Source organism: Rhipicephalus sanguineus, chromosome 4, assembly GCF_013339695.2.
Source record: "Rhipicephalus sanguineus isolate Rsan-2018 chromosome 4, BIME_Rsan_1.4, whole genome shotgun sequence".
In the NCBI taxonomy this organism is placed as follows: domain Eukaryota; kingdom Metazoa; phylum Arthropoda; class Arachnida; order Ixodida; family Ixodidae; genus Rhipicephalus; species Rhipicephalus sanguineus.
In genome coordinates this window covers 36,556,001-36,573,167 of record NC_051179.1, presented here as the reverse complement: position 1 = coordinate 36,573,167, position 17,167 = coordinate 36,556,001, and positions in this window count along the sequence as shown.

Below are 17,167 nucleotides of genomic sequence, written 5' to 3'. Positions count from 1 at the left end.
CGTAAAAGAGAAGGGTAAAAAGGAAATACAAGCAGATAAAGAAAGAGAGATGCTAACCGAGATGGAGAGATCGCCACAAGCGCACGAACCGCGTGTTCTCTTGTTTCCATGAAACTCGAAGTGGCAGGCACACCTCGGGTAACGCAGGTTCGTTACCTTGCGGCAAACCGCAAGAAGCGGATTATTCGAGGCGACCGCTCTCGGACGCGCACTAATGCAAGTGCGCCTCTTGCGGTTTGCTACTCACGCAGCGACTCGTCGTCGAGTCGCCACTGATTGCAACGCCTTCGAGGAATAAGATACACTGAAGTAAGGTGGCAAATTGGGCTAGTTGGAACGTACTCGCCATGTTCAGCGCAAAAAAAGAAACACGAAAACACGAAGACACAGCGCTTGTGTCGTGCACTTCCTTGTGTTTTCGTGTTCCTTTTTTTTTTTTGCGCTGAACATGGCGAATAAGATACAAGAACAAAGTTACTGGCAGGTCCCAAAAAAAACTTTTTATGCTTAGTACGAAATTCGAAAGAGCAAAGTTAACTGCATTACACTGCAATAGTGGGCTCATACTTGATATATATTTACTCACTGAGAAATAAGTGCACAGTGAGATAAACTGAACAAGTCAGTCGGAGATAAGGTGTGTGCAGCGCCGATAGTTGGAGTAATTTGCTAAATGAGATGTCGTGACCGCGCATTGACCCCGTATGTTAGGCACTTGAAATAGCACTATGTTTACAAGAACATTGATTTATCCCTGGCAAAGACCCACGACCGCATTTTTTTCATCGACCGGTCGCCGTTACGTCGTGATGACTGAGGAACTGTATGAGTCTTAACTGAGCATTCTTTGCGACTGACCAAGGGACAAGGGGGCAGAGAAGAATTCTCATATACGCACATTGTCAAACTAAAATGCAGCGAATAACTATTACGCGCACCCATCCAACGGAAATTAATCGATCAAGTTTATCTCAAAGTAACATTTGTTACTTTATTTTGTTTACCGGTGTCGGGGCCTTCGTGTAACAAAATACCAGGGGTTGGTATAAACTATACGACACCACATGCATAGATACAGGAAACGACGTACGTCAAACACAAGTTTGTTTGATTGCCCGAGTCAGCGGTCATGCGACGTCATGCGACGGCCTGAATCAGCGATCAAAAGGAATAAAATTTAAAGTCCTACTAGTAGGTAACACTATCAGTCTTTTCATTGCAAGATCTTCCGAAGCACATGTCTTGAGCGGCGGCTGATTTGTGAGACGGAGTGAGGATACAGCTCTGGGTTAACATTGGAAACCTATGGTTGTCAATAACGGCCGTGCAATGCTTAGTGAATCACAACTGTCTTTTTTTTTCTCTTGCAACCTTTGCTTTCACTCTAGCCTCAATTCACCTGGCGTAGCCGTGAGTATACATGTCGGCCTCACGCTCAGCAGCAAAACTTCCTAACGAGGAGGGGACCAACATGGGCTTGTTGGTTCATCGTAAACTGGGCTTAATTCATGTTTGTCCTCTTTTGTTCCTGCACTATGCTACAAGCCAGTTCCCTAACGAGGGATCCACAGGGGCGACGCGAGACTCGGATATCTCATTATTGGACGTCTTCGATCGACCAAAGCTACACAGGGAGCGCCGTAAAGAATATGCGAAAGTGAAACATAGTTTGCGTAGCGAAGCGGCGAGATTGACCTTTGCAACTTGACGCTGTAACGGCATGGGGCTATAGGGACATTCGGTGCACGACGAACTGCGCCCAGCCTTGAGCCTCGGAGCAGCAAATCAGTACAGTGTGTTGATATAGTTTGATGGTCTGGCGCTGCTGTTACCCAACAGTTCGGTTGTTTCGTCTGATAGCGCGGGCACTTGTAATACTTGTAATACGAACACTGGCGTTCGTTACCTCCGAACAATATCGCGCTCTTTCATAACTACGATCTGCAGAAATCTCTAGACCGTATAATGAGTAGTATTATCCATCCACTTTGCAATTCGCTTGCGAAATACTTAGCTGTGCGTATGAAATAACGAGTACGCATCCACGAAATCGAGGTCAGGTCAGCGACTGTAATGTTGGGCTGTCAGCTGTCGTGTTATTATCCGAAATGGCGGACGATTTATTTTTGTAGCGTTAGCTAAACTTGTCTAGCCGGAGCCGATTTCGCGTGGATGGTCATGAGCCGTGCTGCGCATGCGCGAGGATCAGTGATGTCACACAGCTGGGTCACCGGAGCTGGCATCTCACGCGCTCTCCGACACCGCCGCGCGCGGCTCGCCGCTGCTCGTCTGCGCCGCATTCGAGAGGAGTGACGTCGTAGCCGTAGACACAGTGGCGCCGACGCGCGCGCAGCTATTCGCCTTCGCTGTGCAGTCACCGTCTGACACTGCGCTGGGGCCGCTTGAGAGGGCCTCTGACTGGCGTTTGCAGGTGGGTAACGCCATGGAGAAGGAGAGGGCAAATGCTGCTCGACGGCGCAGAAGAGCCGAGAAGCTTATCTCATCGGATCCCGAAGTAGTTGCCTGGCAATTAGCGGTTCAGCGTACGAAGAATGAACAGAAGAAGGCTAATAATCCTAGACAACCTGGAAAGCTAAGAATATTCAGCTGAACCGTTGCTAACGCTACGTATATCCTGGCATAGCCGAGCTAAGCCACTGCAAATTTTATGTAAATAATAAAAAAATTAAATAAATAAGCACAACGCCATTTCTGTTGAAGAACGGCTGTCAAGAACTATAACAGGGCGAAAAAAAAAGTCACAATTTTGCTGCAAGGGCGCAACGAATCTAATAGCAACAATTCCAATAGCAACAAGACGGAACCAGGAGAGAGTGGAAACGCAGGGATGTTTATCAGTCTAGAAAAACAAGTATACTACCCTACTCTGGAGAAGGTGATAGGGGACAAATTAATAATAACTGCGGGGTGTTTCCGCGCTAAATCCAAGAATGGTTATGAGGCACGCAATAATAAAGGGTTCCTGAAATTTATACCACCTGGGATTCCTTAATGAACACCTTTTACTTGTAACGGTGGATACCGGGTGCAGGTCTTGAGGACCATGATGTTGTAACGGTTATAAATAAATAAATAGGAAGAGGAGGAGAGAGAGAAAGTATGAGCGCAGTTGTTTCATGTCAGTGTACACCATCCTTGCTCAAGAGCAACTAGTGCAATAACATTCGTTTCGTGTGGTGAACATCCCAAACAGATTCTAAATTGTGACATAGAAAGTAATATATAGGGAGGCCGCGGTTCATGTATCGCAGTGTGGTCTGCGTTGAACGCCTTTTACGATTTCTCAGGGTGTCTTGACAAAGTGAAGCAAATACGCTATATCAGAACCAATTGTGGTTAAGCCCCCTTGTCGTTTCAGGCTGTTACTTTATGTACTTGCTAAGGTTTTCAATGTGATCGCCAGTACTGAACCGTATGCATTTTACGCGCATTTTATAATCCAACCACCGAAGCATACAGAAACGCGATAACCTTACATGAAACGCACGGTTCTGTGACATAGGAGGAATAATTAAACGTATTTACGCTATCGCTTGTAGAACGGCAGTTGCCCGCGTCATGTTTTCACGTACATGTCGTTTATGCTGACTGCTGTCAGCCACGTGCAAGTTGATTCAGAGAAATCATCGGTCCGACAAGCGTGTTGGGACACTGTAACAAAAGCGACGTTGGCGTGTTAAGACGATGTTTCACCAGGCAGCCATTGGCCGAGCAGTGGTCAACACACGCCCTTTAATCAATAAACGGCGCATGGCCGGGATGGTCGACTAGCACGAAAGCGCTAATGCGTTGCCTTCACCGGCGACGCATTTGATGGCGCAGCTGGCGCTGTTTTGCCGCGGCCTGCCACATGTTTCTTTTGCATTTCTTTCTGTTTGCTTTTGCCGCACGCCGTTAGGCTTGCGGGACCTGCAGTGAATATTTTATGTGCGGATGGTCGTTCGCCACGGCAGTGCTGCGCATAGAGCTCTGCCTCGTTTACAAAGCCACGCCCGAGGGCCGCAGCGCTCCATGGACGAAGGACGGGTCACCTTGGACTGGCTAGCTCTCTCGCAGCACTGTCGGCCAAGGGCGAAACGTAACCAGGAAAAGATCGCAGTTGAAGCTATGTGACGTGGAAGTTTGAAGGACGAAAGAGCAGGTGGAAGTTTCTGAGTGAATTAGGCGCACTGCATGTGGGGAACTTGGTCCGTACATGTAGTCAAACCGGGCCAGAATGAAGAGCACTTTTTTCTGACTTATCGAGCACGCTTGCACTTGTCTCCGTTGCATTGGCAATTACTCAATCAAAAAGAAAGGAAGCTGTGGAAATATACATCGAGTGTGCATGATGATTACTTCTTATTATAGTTTTACCAGTTTACCGAGGCGAACAATTTCAAAGCAGACATTTTTTTTTTCAAGTGAGCGCTCTGTCGAAGTAAGAGCGCATCATTTTTTTCTGGAAAATGAGGACAGTTCGGCATCATCTGCTACCAGCGACGAAGGTGAAATGGGTAAAAACATCATCGGATGACTCCCACCGATGACGTTCTGCCTGGAAACCTAAATGTTGTTCCCAATTAACCGTAGCTCACCGCATTAATTACTAGACACTAAGCTCTACCGATGCCATTCATATCTATGCGAGAAAGCTATCACGCTGCACCAAATAAAATTTTGAAAGTTTCACCACAAAGCAGAATATATTTTTTACGTTTGCTTTATTTAAGAACAGGGTTGATATTTTGCAAAAAATTATCAGTTTTCTTGCTCATGTCTTGTGGCCTCTTAATAATTTCTTCGCTAAAGCCATGAAATTCACGAGCTGCGCAGGCGCGGCAGAATATCAGAAAAAAATAAAGGCGCGTAGGAAGCGAAGAAAACTTTACGTTAGCCAATTGTTTTCGAACGAATTCAGCGCTAAACTTTAAAACACAAGCACACTGAAATACATGGCGGGACGGGCACTGTAGTCCAACTGCATTCATGAAAATAGACATACGCTGCACACGACGCAAAAGATCCTGGGTGCATGCGCATTCAAGCCAGAAGATAAAAAAAAATGCAAACTGCTTGTAATCCCCTATCTAGCAATCTGTATTCGCTTGCGCGCAAGGAGACAGAAGTGGTGTTGACACACACATCACCTCTTTGCTTGATATAAAAGGCTTCCAAAAGCTCACGAGCTGATCTGTCTTAATGTTTAGCTAGAATTTTTATCCCCGGAAGTCGTGGCTCACAATTTCCGCCGTTAACTTTCGAGGAGCGACAATGGGCGGGTAGGTTCATGAACGTGGCTGAATCGTCATCTAAAGATCTTGCATGTTCCCTGGCACGTTCGTTAACACAGCGGCTAGTCTATAGCTTACGTAAACCTTACCACATGAAAGGTGAATCTCATAGAGTACACCCGTGGCACAGCGTACGCTTTCGTGTGTTTGATTCCACAGCCTAAAATAGCAGGGCCGCTACTGCTGATATTGAGGCACATTTTTGCCAGCTTTCCTGGGGCTGAAAACACCATCGAAACGCGTGCAAGCGAATACAGATTGAGTACAGATAGGCAATTATAAGCAGTTTGCATTTTTTTTAATCTTCTGCCTTGAATGCACATGCGCCCAGGATCTTTCACGTCGTGTTAAGCGTATCTCTATTTTCAATGAATTCAGTTGGAGTACATCGTCCTTCCCGTCGCGTCTTTTTTGTGTGCTTGTGTTTAAAGTTTAGCGTTGAATTCTTTCGAAAAGAAAAAATATGCATCACCAACTAGCCCCACCACGTGTTTTTTTAGCCTATTCTCTTTGGCATTAATCAACCGGCTTCGCTAATGATATGTCGAGCGTTAGGATAGTCTATAATGTTTTTGATAGAAACAATCCCACAAATACAGAGGTTTTTTCTAAATACGAGACCCTCATCATGACCGAAAATTATTGCAGAGGATCCTTAAGCATATTGTTATGAAATGAGAACACAAAAACGTTCTTTTTCGCTAGGTTGTTGTAACGGAGGAATGCTGCAAAGTCTGCTGCGGGGATTCCCCTCTCCTACGCCGCGGCTGCATGTGCTTGCTGCGGCATAGTGGAGCTCGCGCATGGCGCCGCTGCACCGACGTCAGTTGGGTATGCACTTTCGCCAACGAGAAACGCGGCCGCAGCCGGTTGCTTCTGCACTTGTTGGCGCAGGCGTCAGTTCCGGTGTAAGGGGTCACGTGCTTCTCGTACGGCTTTTGCAAACGCCGGTTGGGTATGCCATTTCGCGAACCTAGCCATGAGACGCTTTCACCTTGATAACCAAACAAATTGTGCTCGCATTCCAAGGTGGTTTGCTCAGAAAGGCGCGCGAACGCTGCTGGGAGGGACTGCCTCTGGGAGCTGTACTGATGACGACAACAGGATGTGTTCAATCTATCTTGCAACTGCGAAAAGTGCGAGCTTTACACCAGATAGCGACAAAGTCACCGCCAAAGTTTCTGCGAGCGACCCGCCATGTTGAACGATTATGAAACTCCCGTGTGTTTGTGTTTCTACTTATCTGATGCCCTCTCTCATTCTTCTCTTTCTTACTTTTCTTTCCCCCTTTACCCCTTCCGCAAAGCAGGGTAGCAGACATATATATATATATATATATATATATATATATATATATATATATATATATATATATATATATATATATATATATATATATATATATGTTCCCATGTTTTATGAAGACAATATCTGTGCATATTATAAGCGGTATGAAAAAGCGAAACAGACTGTCGGCAGACTGTGATAATATCTTTAGAAAAGACCCCTTTCTATGGGCTCGTTAGTCTTGTAAACTAATGTTCAGCCGCTCTTTCAGCAGCGGTACAAAACCACTGTGCGACAGTTTTCGTCTCTTGTGATACAAAACAGAAAACGAAAGCTAAAGTGACTCCTAAAGCACGTTCTGTTCGTTCGCTGACGAAGTTTCATTCGGCTAGTGTACAGGCTCCAGCAACGATATTTCACACACACTCCATCACGTTCAACCATGACAGACGAGATGAAGTCGACACGTTCGTAAAACGTAATTCGATACGACCCACTCTCTTTGCGTGTCGACAAAACGGCAGTAGTCAATTCTGCGCTCAAAAGAAGGTCGCATCTACTGCATCGATTTTCCAAGCTACAATGACTATACACCTGCGCGTAATGTATTATTGTTATCTGTTACCTTCACGCCTTTATAGTCTACGTCCTGCATTGTGTTGTTCGTGCCTCTTCGATGCACCCGAATGACAAGCTCGAAAATTTCGACGATTCTACTTTAATGGTTGGCGCCCGCGGTTTTCCGGAAGAACGCATTAGGCCGCCCAACGCCTGTGAGCGATCGAGTTCGCTCGGCGCGCCCACACACCTTTTGTGAGCAGCTTGAAATGCACCGCGCTCAAAGCCTGGAAATGCGATTGACCGGAAATGCAATGCTTTAATGAAACTTCCACCTCTACAGTCTAGAAGCCGCCCAATAAAAATGTCACACACCCGCCGTTTGTTGGTCGAACGTCGTTTGTGGTCCACTTAGTTTTCGTTAACGCCCAGTGCACGTTAACTAACACGTCAGTCTCGCGAGATTGAGCAGATATTTCTCCTCGTGTCAGTTATTGCATATTGAAACTCCCGTTACGCGTGAGTACGCGTCGATACAGAATAATTAGGTAAAAAGCCCCCACACCATCCGTCACTCGACGGGAATTTGGGGAAACGTAATAACGAAATAAGCGACCAGGTAATTGCCTTTTAGACATTGCGTATGCCAGTGAGGGGAGCGGTAGCGTTAATGTAAAGGCTTTAAGCAGATACTTATGCACTATGCGCTGTATAAATGTCGGATTTATTGAGCCGAAAGAAAACTTGAGCTTGATATGATAGCTTCATGGTTTCATCAGCAAGATGGGGCAAGGACTATGAAAACAAGAATAAAACAGTGGACACTGAACACGGCAAACTATCGATCAGCTCACCCCCCCCCCCCCCCGCGCAGTCCTCCTCAGTATCTCGCTCATGCACCCCCCCCCCCCTCTTGCTAAAAAAAGAGATAAATAAAACGCCAACTATGCACCCCAGTACTCGTGAGAGCTCAGACGTATTTGATGCGATTTTAAGTATCCGTATTTTATATAACTGGTGTTTGGCCCTATCAACGGAGTGTTCAACGGGAATAGTAGAAATTTAAGTTTGCAGCTTGGCGTTTGAATGTATTCTTTACCTTCCTTACGAACACAGAACAGAAGGCTTTAAAAAAATGCGAAAGAGGTTTGCGAATATACGAAGTCTTGCAACAAGCACTGCAAAAGGGAGCTTAAGAACGGATACAAGCGTCGGTGTAGTCATGTGTTAACCTCCACTCACTACTTTTGTCTGTTTCAGTGCTTAAATGATAATGCGTAGAGCTCCAAGAAGCACGCATAGTATCCTAGCTAACATCGACATCTTTATTCACATTATGACAATTTTTCCGTCTGTTGTGTAAAGCAGTAAGTGCGGTTCGTGAGAACACAAAGAAATTCAAAACGGGACACAGTTCATTACTACGTTTCGTGCTTCAAAAAAACCTATAGCCACGAATGAGATTTTTAAGCTATCGTGTCAGTCGTGTCGACGAGGGCTTTTAACTTGGGTACATAGTGTGACGAAGAAAACCTTCACTTATTCATCTCATTTCGTTTGAGGCAAGCTGGAAGCCATAAGAGATACCAATGCTGGAAGAGGCAGATGAAGAAGAGAAAAAGAAAGGTCGCTCTCGCTGATGACGGCGTCCGACTCGAACGCGTCTGGAAATCTCTCCGCGTGGTCATCTCTCTACAGTCGGAGTGGTGAGCGGCGAGAGGGGAGCCGTGTCATTTTCTCTCGAAAGAAATTACGCCGCTCGTAGCAAGCAACGTAGAAGTTTTGAAGAGTGACTCACGGAAAAGCAGAGCAAGAATCGCAAGGAGATTCGACATTGAAGAGAGCGGTGTGAAATGTTGATGAGACGCAGGGAGGGAACCCTTTGAAGCTTGTCCCTAACACCATCGCCGAGCGGCTCCAATCAATGTCCGGGAGAGGCAGATTGCCTAATGCGTTATTTGAAATCGGAGAGGATGAGCTTTGAGTCAATGGGAGAATTGAGATGTCGTTTCTTGTTGTTGTTGTTGTTGTTAACCTCTCCTCATGGCCCATACCCAGTGGAGGGGATCGGCCGAGTAGCTGGTAAATTCGTCCTATGTTTTCTGTTCTTCTTCTTCTTCTTCTTCTTCGTTACTGGCCGAGTGATCGGATGTACACTGTATTTACACGTCTTAATTGCTTGTGCTTGAATTGTTTCCTAGCTGACAGAAACACGTCGTTCGTACATGGACCCACCGTTATACAAGCGCGATTCGAAACTGAAAGATCGTGTTTATTCGTAGGAGCACACCGCCATGCTGTATACCACGTGCGCACCACGAGGAACGTCATTCAGTCAGATATTTTCAGGTATACTTGAAGGTGGTGGAAACGTGGAAAATCTTCGTTTGTCAAGTTTTTGCAAAATTTTATTGTCCATTTGAAATGCATACTGAAGTAAGCTAATAATGATGTCATAATAATAATAATAATAATAATAATAATAATAATAATAATAATAATAATAATAATAATAATAATAATAATAATAATAATAATAATAATAATAATAATAATATCTGGAGATTTACGTGCCAAAACCAGGATAGCATAACAAGGCACGCCGTAGTGGAGGGCTCCAAAAATTTTGGCCCTCTCGTGTTGTATAACGTGCACTGACATCGCGCTTAGATCTACGTGCGTTCTTACAATCCACCCTAATGAATATGCGGCCGCCCCGGACGGGAATCAAACCTGCGACCTCCTGCTTAGCAGCGCAGCGCCTTAGCGGCTCAATTATCACGACAGGTTATTTCCAAAGGTATAAGGTTGGTGTACAGAAAAAAGTAACAGGAAAATAAATGAAAAAGCATTGGCGCGTTGTAACACAGGCTTAGAAAATACTGTCCTAGAAGCAAACAGAATAAAGCATCTAATAAACTCGAAAATGCAAGACACTCTTTGCCCAGAATCTCCACATGGACAACGCATAGCGCACCGCTGTTGCCGAAAAAATATCTTTAGGCAAACAGGATTTTTTTTTTACCGCATCCACCTGCGCGCCCCACTTTTTACTTCAGATACACAGAGCTACATACGGTGCTCGTATACATCGGTGCTCTCTAGAGAACCAACAAGAATCCGAGTGCGCCGTACGTGTCGAAAAATAACACACGGGGCTGTCCGAATCCATTGAGCAGACATAAGAACGCTCTGTGCTTGATATGTTCCTTCCGAATTCAATCTTTCCCAGCCGGCAGGAAGACATCGCGAAAAAAAAAAAGATACTAGAAGAAGAGATTCTCGTGTTATTTCGCAGCGAATGTTTTTTATTTTTTTTTTCAATTTCGTTACCTTTACGCGCACCAAGCACGAAGCAGCTTGACTGCTCTGTTGCAAGCTTTCTTACGTAAATAAATGTTACCTGCACAACAGCAAAAAAAAAAAAAAAAAGAACGAAACCGGGGAGAAGCTATCGTAAGAGGGTCCAAGGCGGTGTTCAGGATACGTGCATCTTATGTGCACTATAGCGCTGTACAATAGATCTTAACTTAGCTCCACATGTATATTTGCAATATCCTTTAGAGATGGCGCTGCAAAAGATTATAAACGACGCTTTATGATTGGTTAGTTCATTCGTTCTATGTACATGTAGCATAGGATAACAACAGCAAGTGCAGTTCAGAGGATACTGACGTGCATAACGTGTACAGTCACGGACAAAATTTTGCGAGGTGCCAGAGCGCCCTCGTATATATGTCCGGGTCACGCGAACTTCCGCTCAAGATCCTTGAATTCCTCGCGTCTTCTTTTGGCCCCTTTTCAATTTTTACATTTTATCATAGAGTTTCATACAATAACCTGGAGAGGAAACTGGTGCTGCGATCGTTCAACCACCATGTGAATGATGGGAAGTATAGGCTTCGGATCGGATTGCGTAAGCTAGATAACTGTCTACGGTTTTTTTTCCTACAGTTTGTTTCGTTCTTTGCGAGGCGTGGGCAGTGGGGTGCGTTGCAAAGCACTCAAGCAGCGCCTTTGTCGTTGAAAGGGGCTGAAGACCGCTAGGTCTCTTGGTTTGCTGCGACATTGCAGCTTTACAGGTTGCATTTGACAGTTTTAGCAAAGCGTCGTGCACTAGCTACGTGCAAAGCGTCGTGCACAGCGTTAGCTACACTGGCCGAGCTCGAGCAGTTTCGCGTGGCAGTCCGAGAGCCGTGCTGCGCATGCGCGAGGAGAAGTGACGTCACACGGCGCACAGCTGGCGCACCGGAGCCGCCGCCGCCGCGCGCGCCTCGCCGATCTGCGCATTCCAGAGGGGTGACGTCATAGCCGTGGCAGACATACTGGCGCCGGCGTTGGGACCGGGCACGAGACGCTGTCTTTGGGACCGGGCACGGGACGCTGCCATGGAGACGCTGCCGTCTCTGTGACAGCCATAGAGACGCTGCCGCCGGTGCTGTGCCAGGCGTCGGGGCCCTAGAGACGGCAGCGTGTTACTACACTGACCACCCAGCCGTCTTTGTGGCAATATAGAAATGGCGTTGAGCAAAAAATAAATATACATGTGTCACATAATGCGTACACCATGTGTGTGTCATTGAAGCAGCAGTAAGCATGATAATCAAGCTAATCCTAGACAAGCAGGAGAACTAAGGATAATCAGCTGAACCTTAGCTCACGCTATGCATATCCTGGCATAGCCGAGCTGAGCCACTACAATTTCTTTGATAAGCGCTACTTGTCAAAACTTTTTCAAATCGACAGCAAAACGACAGCGAAGGTAAGTAGACGCACCGTCACGCTCCTATGACTTGACTTCACAACAAAACGAGAGATGCGTTGGGGGCAGACCACTTGGACAGACGCACCTGGCATCGCAGCAGACGATACGTTGTTTTTCTCATCCAATACAGTACTGTTATTTCGATAAATAGATAACGCGTACTTTCCAAGGGAAAACAAGCGTGTTCTTTTCAAGTGTTGTAAAAAAATAATTCATTGTATCGTGATGCTAAATCTGGAACACAATTGTAGAGCAATGCGTACCCTGGTGGTTGAATCTGTCCAGGTTTCACTTCCATGGTCAGGCAAACGTTTTGCATTAAGTTTTAAGTATAAAATAATGAAGCAAGTTTTAATGGGAAATAACTTCATATGACTTTGTTTTACACTGAGCAAACAAGCGTCGCGAACGAACGAACGAAAGAAAGAAAGAAAGAAAGAAAGAAAGAAAGAAAGAAAGAAAGAAAGAAAGAAAGAAAGAAAGAAAGAAAGAAAGAAAGAAAGAAAGAAAGAAAGAAAGAAAGAAAGAAAGAAAGAAATGACGTGACTGCAAACACTACAGCAAGTAATGAACACGTGTCGCCGTTATTTACTCTCTGCTTCCATGCTGCCAGGGATGATAAATAGCAGCCGTGCGTAGAATTTCGTCCTAAAGACAACAGCCAACTGACATAGTGCTTCTTTCGTGCTTCGTTTTTCTGGGCGACGGAGCAAATGATACAGTAATGGTGCAGCGGCTATGTTTTCTTTCTTTCTTGCACGCTTGTTTGCTCAGTGTAAAACAAAGTCATATGAAGTTATTTCCCATTAAAACTTGCTCCATTATTTTATACTTAAAACTTAATGCAAAACGTTTGTGTGACCATGGAAGTGAAACCTGGACAGATTCAACCACCAGGGTACGCACTGCTCTACAATTGTGTTCCAGATTTGGCATCACGATACAATGAATTATTTTTTTACAACACTTGAAAAGAACACGCTTGTCTTCCCCTCGAAAGTACGCGTTATCTATTTATGGAAATAACAGTACTGTATTGGATGAGAAGAACTTAACGTATCGTCTGCTGCGATGCCAAGTGCGTCTGTCCAAGTGGTCTGCCTCTAACGCATCTCTCGTTTTATAGGAGCGTGACGGTGCGTCTACTTACCTTCGCCGTCGTTTTGCTGTCAATTTGAAATAAAAATTACAGCATGTCCACGGGTGAATGATGAAGAGCTTGGGCGAAACTCCTGAAGCAATCATGGTTACACCGTGAAATGTTCAGTGGTTTCGCCCAGCAGTAATCAAAGCGATACGCCGCTTTGATTATTTTTCCTTTTTCCTTTTTTTCTTCTTTATTTTTTTATTTTTTACATTTTTATTTTTAATTTTTTTTATTTTGTTATTTTTTTATTGTTTTATTTTTACTTTATTTTATTATTTTTTCTATCTGTGGGACAGCGCCATCTACTATATCGTCACCCAACTGCAGTTTGCATGCATCTCTATGGGACAGCGCCATCTATTGAATGATGCGGGACATGCGACGGCGGGGACACGCCGGATGGAGCGACGACCGACTAGGTGATGCTATAAGGAGCTCCGCTCCTAAAAGTTTTGACAAGTAGCGCTTATCAAAGAAATTGTAGTGGCTCAGCTCGGCTATGCCAGGATATGCATAGCGTGAGCTAAGGTTCAGCTGATTATCCTTAGTTCTCCTGCTTGTCTAGGATTAGCTTGATTATCATGCTTACTGCTGCTTCAATGACACACACATGGTGTACGCATTATGTGACACATGTATATTTATTTTTTGCTCAACGCCATTTCTATATTGCCACAAAGACGGCTGGGTGGTCAGTGTAGTAACACGCTGCCGTCTCTATGGCCCCAACGCCTGGCACAGCGCCGGCGGCAGCGTCTGTATGGCTGTCACAGAGACGGCAGCGTCTCTATGGCAGCGTCCCGTGCCCTGTCCCAAAGACAGCGTCTCGTGCCCGGTCCGAACGTCGGCGCCAGTATGTCTGCCACGGCTATGACGTCACTCCCCTGGAATGCGCAGATCGGCGAGGCGCGCGCGGCGGCTCCAGTGCGCCAGTTGTGCGCCGTGTGACGTCAATTCTCCTCGCGCATGCGCAGCACGGCTGCCGGACTGCCACGCGAAACTGCTCGAGCTCGGCCAGTGTAGCTAACGCTACGAAAACGTGAACTCTATGCAGTATAATTTCCTCCCCTGGCATGGGACGCTATATCTATGCGCAGCGGTGAGTGCACGACGCTTTGCTAAAACAGTCAAATGCAACCTGTAAAGCTGCAATGTCGCAGCAAACCAAGAGACCTAGCGGTCTTCAGCCCCTTTCAACGACAAAGGCACTGCTTGAGTGCTTTGCAACGCACCCCACTGCCCACGCCTCGCAAAGAACGAAACTGAAACTGTAGAAAAAAAACCGTAGACAGTTATCTAGCTAACGCAATCCAATCCAAAGCCTGTACTTCCCATCATTCCCATGGTGATTGAACGATCGCAGCGCCAGTTTCCTCTCCAGGTTATTGTAGGAAACTCCATGATAAAATGTAAAAATTAAAAAGGGACCAAAAGAAGACGCGAGGAATTCAAGGATCTTGAGCGGAAGTTCGCGTGGCGCGGACATATAGATACGCTCCCGACATCAATTTTTATGTCACTTGGACGGGCCATCCTAGCGTGACACGTTCTCATTTTTATCCGCTATACGGGCGAGAAGGTACCCTTCCAGGTTCATTTCGTAAACTTGAAGGAACAACCGGGATCTCGGCAGTCCTGTCATATTTCCGTCGCTTCAAAGTATAGATCGGCTCGGGGCTCGCTTCACGGCTCTACGCAGATGCCTCAGTTTTGTCTGCTGTCAAAACGCCAAGCTGAAGCAATACCAAAAATAAAGTTCAACCAGCTCCGCTTCGCAGACATTGATGAAACAAGCAAAGCTGGAAGCCTTCCTTTCGTCAGGCTAACGTATTTATATGTATTGCAAGTGTGTCATATATGTTGTATTACTGCTCTTTATCAAACACTCTTTGTTATGCCTTGAGGTGGTAGCAGAGTTTTATTGCATCTTGACCATACCACTCTTATACACATGTTTACAAAGAAGCTTCAACTGTTGCCTTCTTCATTTTTAGTGGACAAGTGGTGAGTGGTGGGATTTACCCAATTTCTGTGGCAGATACCCGTTTATGATTATTATAGTTTTCTGATAGGCCGCACAGTGGCACATACCCGTTCGATTACGAATTTTCTTCTTGATTTTTAGTGAACCAGTGATGAGTAGGGGGATTTACCGAATTTCTGTGACACATACCCGTTTATGATCAGCGTTACCACGGCCCCGGACCTGAAATCCTCGGCTAAGAACAGCTTCGCTCTTAAAGAAAAAAGAAACTTCATGCAGCTTCTCATTAGTGGTGCTAAGTCCGAAGGAAGTTCGGAGCTGGGCGGCCTTTCGTTTGTTGTCAATACTTCAGGCGAACTTCTGAACCACCCACGTGCGCGTGCACGCGTGCCCTCGGTCCAGCCTCAGTTTCTTCTTCGCTGGAGTATGGCAATCTCCAGGTTGCTCCATTACGGGCTATTCTTCTACAGATCCTTAAGATACCACAGCGAGTAAATTTCCCTGAGACATCAAGTAACCAACGGATGCGAGTTGAGAGACAGCTATAGCATCAAATGTATGTTCTCGAAGAGCGAGCACTCCGAAACATTTTATTCCTTAGAAAACGCGTGAATGCCTAAACAAGATTAAACTTATTTTGTCAGTTACCTCATGATGCCTAAACAAGATTAAACTTATTTCGTCAGTTACCTCATGAATTCGTATATTTGTTGCTTCTAATGGTCTTACCTTTCCTCGAAGCTTTGTTTGTGTTTCGAGAATAGAAAACATCGGTGAAGCGAGAGTTCTGGCGTGCAGTCTGCGCTTCATGAATAATGTATGAGCGTGCAGAACTCCAACTGCTCGAACCTCCTATCGCAACCGGGTCATTTAGGTTCCGTTTGATGGGCTCGAACTTAAACACTCGCTAAAGCGCAAAAAAAAAGAACATTACGACATCGCTTCTCGCCCTATGTGAATGCACGCTTCTCGAGGGACGGGATAAAACTATCAATGCGCGGATGTGGGGACACACAAGCAAAGAAAAAGAGAGAGAGAGGGAGAGAGCTCAATGTAATGAGGAAAGGCAGGATGTTAAGCGGAAAATAAATATCCCGTTTGCTACCCTGCAACTGGGAAGGGGTGAGGGGAGTCATAAAAGTAAGAAAGAGAAGGAGGAGAGAGGAAAGGAGAATCACAGACATGCGAGTGTCATGGTCGTTCAACTAGGAGGGTAGCTCGCAGAAAATTCAGCAGCGCCTTCGTCGTTTTCTGGTGTGAAGCTCGAGCTTTCCGGCATTCCGAAATGGATTGCTCAGAAAGCGGCTGGTCATCGAGGCTTGCAAACAATGAAGGTGTCAGAAACAGCAGCATTAGATAAGATTTTTGTTTTACTGATAAAATGCAATAATAATAACAATAATATCTGGGGTTTAACGTCCCAAAAACAAAATATGATTATGAGAGACGCCGTAGTGGAGGGCTCGGGAAATTTTGACAACCTGGGGTTCTTTAACGTGCTCCTAAATCTAAGTACACGGGCCTCAAACATTTTCGCCTCCATCGAAAATGCAGCCGCCGCGGCCGGGATTCGATCCCGCGACCTTCGGGTCAGCAGTCGTAACCACTAGACCACCGTGGCGCGGCGACTGATGAAATGCAACAGATACGAGGGTTGTGAACCTCGAAACACATCTGTGAACAACAACGACCACGACGACGACGACGACAAAAAAAAAAACAATCTCTTTATCGTCCATGACGCCGCACAGAGACAAAGATACCGGAGCACGAGACAGCAGCCTCGAAATGCAGCCTCTTATACTTAAGAGAGAGACGCATAGACAAAAAGACACTCGTGTTTCACCTGACCCCGAAACCTCAGCCTCAAAAGGCAAATTTCGTGCAAGGAACAACAAACTATGGTTTTTCTGGGCTTTTGGCTCTGCTTACGATCAATGAATCTGTGTCTTTTATTCCACTGGGTGCTCATAAGAGGCGTAACACACGCCTTTGGTCCGGACCAATGCTCATCGATTCGGAGAGCAGCTGGCATTCACGCACCATGTAGCCGCGTGGCGCTAGCGCCTCTGGTAGACCAGCTGGCTTATTCACCCGTGGCATTGAACAAAACAAGCAAGCCAGGGCCGGTG